The sequence below is a fragment of the Benincasa hispida genome, chromosome 4, assembly GCF_027475165.1.
Source record: "Benincasa hispida cultivar pf3 chromosome 4, pf3_genome.v1.1, whole genome shotgun sequence".
Classification (NCBI taxonomy): domain Eukaryota; kingdom Viridiplantae; phylum Streptophyta; class Magnoliopsida; order Cucurbitales; family Cucurbitaceae; genus Benincasa; species Benincasa hispida.
The window spans coordinates 45,324,485-45,330,484 of record NC_143481.1 but is presented as its reverse complement, the minus strand read 5'-3'; the positions used below and the strand labels follow the sequence as shown (position 1 = coordinate 45,330,484).

The window sequence follows — 6,000 nt, the reverse complement described above, 5'->3', positions numbered from 1 at the left end:
AAAAGAGAAAGGCTCTGATACCTAAATTAGTATCAAAGTTAAGAAGTAGAGAAGAAATTAGAACTTTTCAGTTACTTTTCTTAATGTTTTCCTCTCTTATTTATAAACTCAATTAGCTCGACTTTTCCCTATCCCTATTTGGAGTAAGGATACTTTCAACTTGTTCTCCCAAAGAAACCCTAGGCTTGGTCTCGCCTGTAGCGTGGTATGGGCCAAGCCCATACCACTTTTTCTTTCCTTGACTCCTATCATTCCCCTTTTAACCCTAAATTCGGTATATTATATGCTGAATATCCTTTTTGCCCTGTTGTCCAATTTAACCCATAACAATAATTGTCAAAGAAGTAATTTGAATCATTCTCTCAAACTCCTTAGCTTCCACACGTTTTTAATCATTTACTTGAAGCGTTAGAATGGGTGTGACAATCACTGGACACAGGTTTCCCTTTGCTTTGAAGGTCACATTCTTTTCCTTTCTAAATAAATTTACTGTTGTCGTAACGTGAAAGTTAGATTCTTTTTCCCGTTCAGATTTTGACATCAACACATGTTATAATCTAATTTTATTTTTATTAAATTAAAATATATTTAAAATAATGTGTTATAAATTACATAATATTGCAAAATAACAATTATATAAAATTTATAACATTAAAAACATTCATATTCAACTAATAGTTAATGTGTAGCTCATAGTTTATAAATATATTATCAAATATATTTTCAAGTCAACCATTTTTTAGATTAAAATTCAACCTTTCAATGTGCTAATAAACACCTCCAAAGACACCTCCAAAGACACCTAATGCGTGAAATAATATTAACTTTTGGTGAGTCCCTTATTTTTAATTATTTTTGTAGTCATAGATCAAGCGCACCCTCAGTTTTTTAAAATTAAATTTAAGTTTCAGTCTCGTCCTCCCAAATGCCTAATCCCAAACCCTAAAAAAGATATTTTAATCGGCAAATTAGCTTAGACTTTACCTGTTAATCATTTCGTTTATTATTTTTAAAATTTTAAAATTAAGTATATTTTCTTTCCATTTTTTATAATGATTTACAGACAATTCTATAACACAAAAAAAATATATATTTTTTATTTAATCTTCAAAATTTCGCCAAGTCAAGACAATTGAAAATAGAAGAAATATTTATAGGTTTAATTTTCAGAAACAAAAGGGAAAGAAATACATTTTGGGCCCTAGATTTTGGAATTAGTTTCCATTTGGTTCATAGGTTTTTAAATGCTATACTTTTAGTCTTTTAAGTTTTGAGTTTAATTTCAATTTCGTCCTTAGATTTAAAATATTACCATTTTTACCTCTTAGATTTGAGTTTTATTTAAATTTGGTATATAGATTTCAAGATCTATACTTGTAATCTCGATTATTCACCAAATATCCACTTTCCATCTTTCATATTAATGACTATTAATTTAAAATAATTATAATAAATTAAGTATCACCATTTCTCATCATTATTAAAGTAAAATTTAAAATTTATACAAAATTTTTATTTTTAATTAATTAACAGACAGTGAATCGTGATGCCAACAATCGAAAGTGAGAATAAAAAATTGAGTGTAAATCTTGAAACCAAACTCAAATCTCAAGGATAAAATTATAGCATTTTGAAATTTAAACTAAATTCAAAATTTAAGACCAAATAAAAACTAAACTCAAAATCTAAATAACAAAAAAAAAAAAATAAAAATCATAAAAATAGAAAATAAAAAACCAAATGGTTGGAAGAACCTTACCTTCAAATTCTAGAAAACATTTCATGGGTTAAAATAACCTAAACATAGTAAGTCATTCGATATAAATGAGTTACGATCCAAAGATTTTAAAGATGGATGGTTGGATTGTACTATTTTTGAATTAAAATAAAGTGTAATATATGTGTGTTATGATGGTGAAACCCTAAGGAAAAGTGAGAAGAGAAGAGGATTTGTAGTTGGAGGTGGAAGGAAAATGCAGTAGAGAGAGAGAGGGGGGATTGTTCTGTTTCAATATTTACGAGGGGAAGAGGGTATTAAAGACCAGTGGCCAACCGTTTCCAAAGCTGCAAAATACAAACAAAGAAGAAAGACGCAGTCAAGCCATTAAATGGATTGGCCTGGGATTAATCAAACCCCACCCTCCATTAACACATCAACTACATCAACATCAACATCATATAATATATATATATACATATACCTCTCGCATTAACTTCATCTTATTATCGATTCATTTTAAGATGTAACTTTGAAATATACATCATTTAACAAAATATATATGACTTTTTTTTAACAAACAAGAAAAAGAAAACTCAAGTGAAGAATAATACCAATTATTAACTTATGTTCATATTATTTTTCGTGTTTAAACTCTCATAAAACTAACCACTTGGACTTCATTTGGTAACGATTTTATTTTGGAATACTTAGACTCTGTTTGGTAACTGTTTTTTTTTTAAAAAAAAATTAAGTATGTTTCCTTTTTTTTTTTACTATGAGTTGTTGGATTCTTAACCAAATTTCAAAAACAAAAACAAGTTTTTAAAAGCTACTTTTTTAGTTTTCAAATTTTGGCTTGTTTTTTAAACTATTGATAAAAGGTAGATAACAAATAAAGAGATCTAGAGATAGAAGTAGTGTTTATTGGCTTAATTATAAAAATAAAAAATAAAAACAAAAAACCAAATGGTTACGATCTTAATTTTAGTCGAGTTCTAAAAATAAGAAACAATGTCTTTGAATTTATTTATTTATTTATTTTTTTAGTTTTCAGATTATCACTTGGTTTTTGAAAATAAATATAAGAAATAGGTAACAAAATAAAAAAATTTTGAAAGTTAGTATTTTTAAGCTTAATTTTAAAAAACTAAAAAAGCACACAAAAACCAAATGATTATTCTTTAGTTTATGAATTTATAGTTTGTAACAAATTTTGTCTTTATATAATTAAGTTTATAACAACTCAGTCTTCTTATAACTTTAATTTGCAACAATTTAGATGGTATTTGATAATGATTTATTTTAATTTTTTTGAAAATATCTTTGTTACTTTCCAATTTTTTTACGGTTTTCATCTTTAATGAAAACATTTAAATTCTTATTCAAATTCTTAAAATAAAAACAAATATTATCATATAATTTTCAAAACATAGCTTTTTTTTTTTAAAAAAAAGTAAATTTGATTATTATAAATTTAATTTTCAAAATTCAAATTATTGTCAAATGGATCCCTCAATCATTATATTGAATTCAACATATACTCATTTAGTCTATATGTTTTCAAATTTGTAAGAATTAATCAACCTACTAAAGAAAAAAACCATCAAAACTAAGATCCCCTTTGGTTATAACTATTTTTTTTTTTTTCATTTTTGAGAATTAAACCTATAGAAACTATTTCCACCTCCAAATTTCTTCATTTGTTATCTATCTTTTAACAATAGTTTAAAAAACCAAGTCAAGATTTAAAAAAAAAAAAATTTAAAAAAATTATCTTTGGTTTCGACTAAGAATTTAACCATTATATTTAAAAAAGATCATAAATCATCGTAAGAAATAAGAAAAAAATAGACTTAATTCAAAAAAACAAAAAACAAAAAACAAAATAGTTATCACAAAACGTGAATATCTATCATTCGGCATCCGTATTTTTTATTATTTAACGATTTAGTCTTTTATAAAAAAAAATGTCATTATATATCAGTAATATTGTTGATGAAATTATTGTTAAAGTTTTTGTTTAAGAAAGAGGGAGTTTATTTAAAAAAGAAAAAAGAAAAAAGAGAGAAACGGTTGCATTAGAGAGTTAAAAAGGAAGAGGTGCCAAATGTGCAGCTTTTTTCTGCAGTGTCCTCATGGCTGCCACGTCCCTCTTTGCTTCACTGGCATCACACCCTCTCCATCTCTCTTCTTCCCCTATAAATACTCAACCCCACTTCATTTCTTTTCTACATCTACAAATATTTCTTCCTTTTTATTTAATTACCCTTTTATATATTTTATTATTATTATTATTATTATTATTATTATTACTATTATTATTTTTCTATATTTTCCCTTCACCCAGCCAGCCAGAATGGGAAGCAACATCAACAACAATGGCAATGCCCCTTCTAGGCTTGAAAGATCCCTTTCCTTGACCTCTGAGCCTAGGACTCTTAGGCAATATGAAATGGTCTATCATTTATTACCATTATCTATTTTTTTTTATTTATTTCCTATTATTATTATTGTTTTCTTTCTTCTTAATTTTACTCATTGTTTTGTTTGTATAACAGGCAATCGCATCCATGCAGGCCATGGAGAAACAGCGCCTTGGAATCCCTAATGTAAAATCAAACCTCAACTAATTATAATTCCTTCCCTCCCCCTATTTTCAAATCATAATATTAAGATACCCTTTTATTACCATCTTTCTACTTTGATTACTACAAACCCCAGAACTAATTACTATATAATTTGTTTATTATATAATGGATGTTTCATTTTAAATCTATGACATCTCAAAAACCTTTTCTACCCACCTTTTTTTTTTTTTAATTCCATAATGTGTGTATTAACATTTTTGAATCCTTTACTAGTATTTAATAAGCTATTGGGTGCAATGATATCCAAAAAAAAAAAAAAAAAAAATCATAAGTTCTTGATTTTTTTTTTTTTTAAATAAAAAAGGAGTTGAAGAGTGAGTGTATGCTATTGTGGCATTGATTTAAAATTTTGGGTTTTTCTTTTTTTTGTGTGGTTAGGGTTTTGCACAGAGTACTACTCCTACTACTACTGGAGGGGCGAAGAAGAAAGGTGATCAGGAAGACGGGGCATCGGGTGCGGCAGCGGCGGCGAAGCTTCCGGCATGATACATGAATAACTGGTGGCCGCCGGTTGGCCTGGCCGGCCGGCGAAACTTGGGAGTTACTGCTTTGTTTGTGTTTTCTGATCCGTCTGTACTTGTGCGTACTCTGTGTGTTTTTATGTTTAATGAAGTTGTTGTATGTGTACCCTCACGTGCTTTGCACGTGTTTTTAAATAATAAATAATGCTTGTTTGTTGTTGTGCTTACATCATTTTTTTTTTCTTTTTAAATTCATACTTCACCTGAGGTGTGACCTGTGTGAGGTGGGATTTTGAACCTTCAATTGTTTTAAATGGATAAAATAAATAATAATAATAATAATAATCAATAAATAAATAAATAAATTGTTGTTAATATATATTTGATTATATTTTGGTTAATTTTCCTTCTGAATATACCAATAGTATGAGGGTAAACCCTAAAAATGATTCAAGTTGCATCGCAATTTTTCTCCTTTTATTTATTTATTTATTTTGCTAAAATTCATTTAGGAAAAATTAATCAAATCAAATGTAATTGTAAATTTTGATTGTATAACCACTTACTCTTTATAATTTGTTTGTTGTAATTTATAAACAAATTTAACTTTTAATCAAGATTATATTAGTATTTATTAAAATTTAGAAACTAAATTTTTACAAATTTAGAAATACAATAAAACTAAATCCGACTAACTTGTTACTTTTACTTTCATGAAAGTTTAAGGACCAAAAGTAATTTTTAACCTAAATTTTTTTAGTTTTTGTTTAGTAGGTTTGTGAATAATCTTAAAAATATATGATGCATATCTAAATTTTATGTCGGATAGATTTTTGTGTTTAATAATGTCATATGGCAATCAATCATGTATTTTCAACATACAAAAATCAGTTATATGTAATTAGTGAGTTTGTGAACTTTTAAAAATGTTAAATAAGTTCCAAACGGAGACCATCTATAATTGAAAATTTAAGAAGTTATTAAATATTTTTAAACTTCAAGACCAATATTTAACCAAGAAATTAAAGCTTTAGAAAATTACTAAACACCCTTTCAAAGATTGGAAACATATATACTAGATAAAATTTTAGAAGTTGATCCACTAAACTTATACTTTAACAAATTATTGAATGTGTTTGTTTTAACCACAATTAGTTTATAACAAAATTGA

The 6,000-nt window shown here is 26.6% G+C and overlaps 1 long non-coding RNA gene across 1 annotated transcript; it reads left to right on the top strand.

The window, feature by feature from the left end:
• The first annotated feature begins 3,962 nt into the window (after window positions 1-3,962).
• Window positions 3,963-5,056, top strand: LOC150036751 (uncharacterized). The gene is made up of 3 exons (XR_016529360.1): window positions 3,963-4,175; window positions 4,279-4,329; window positions 4,747-5,056. It is a non-coding gene; the product is annotated as an uncharacterized LOC150036751 (long non-coding RNA).
• The last annotated feature ends 944 nt before the right edge of the window (window positions 5,057-6,000 follow it).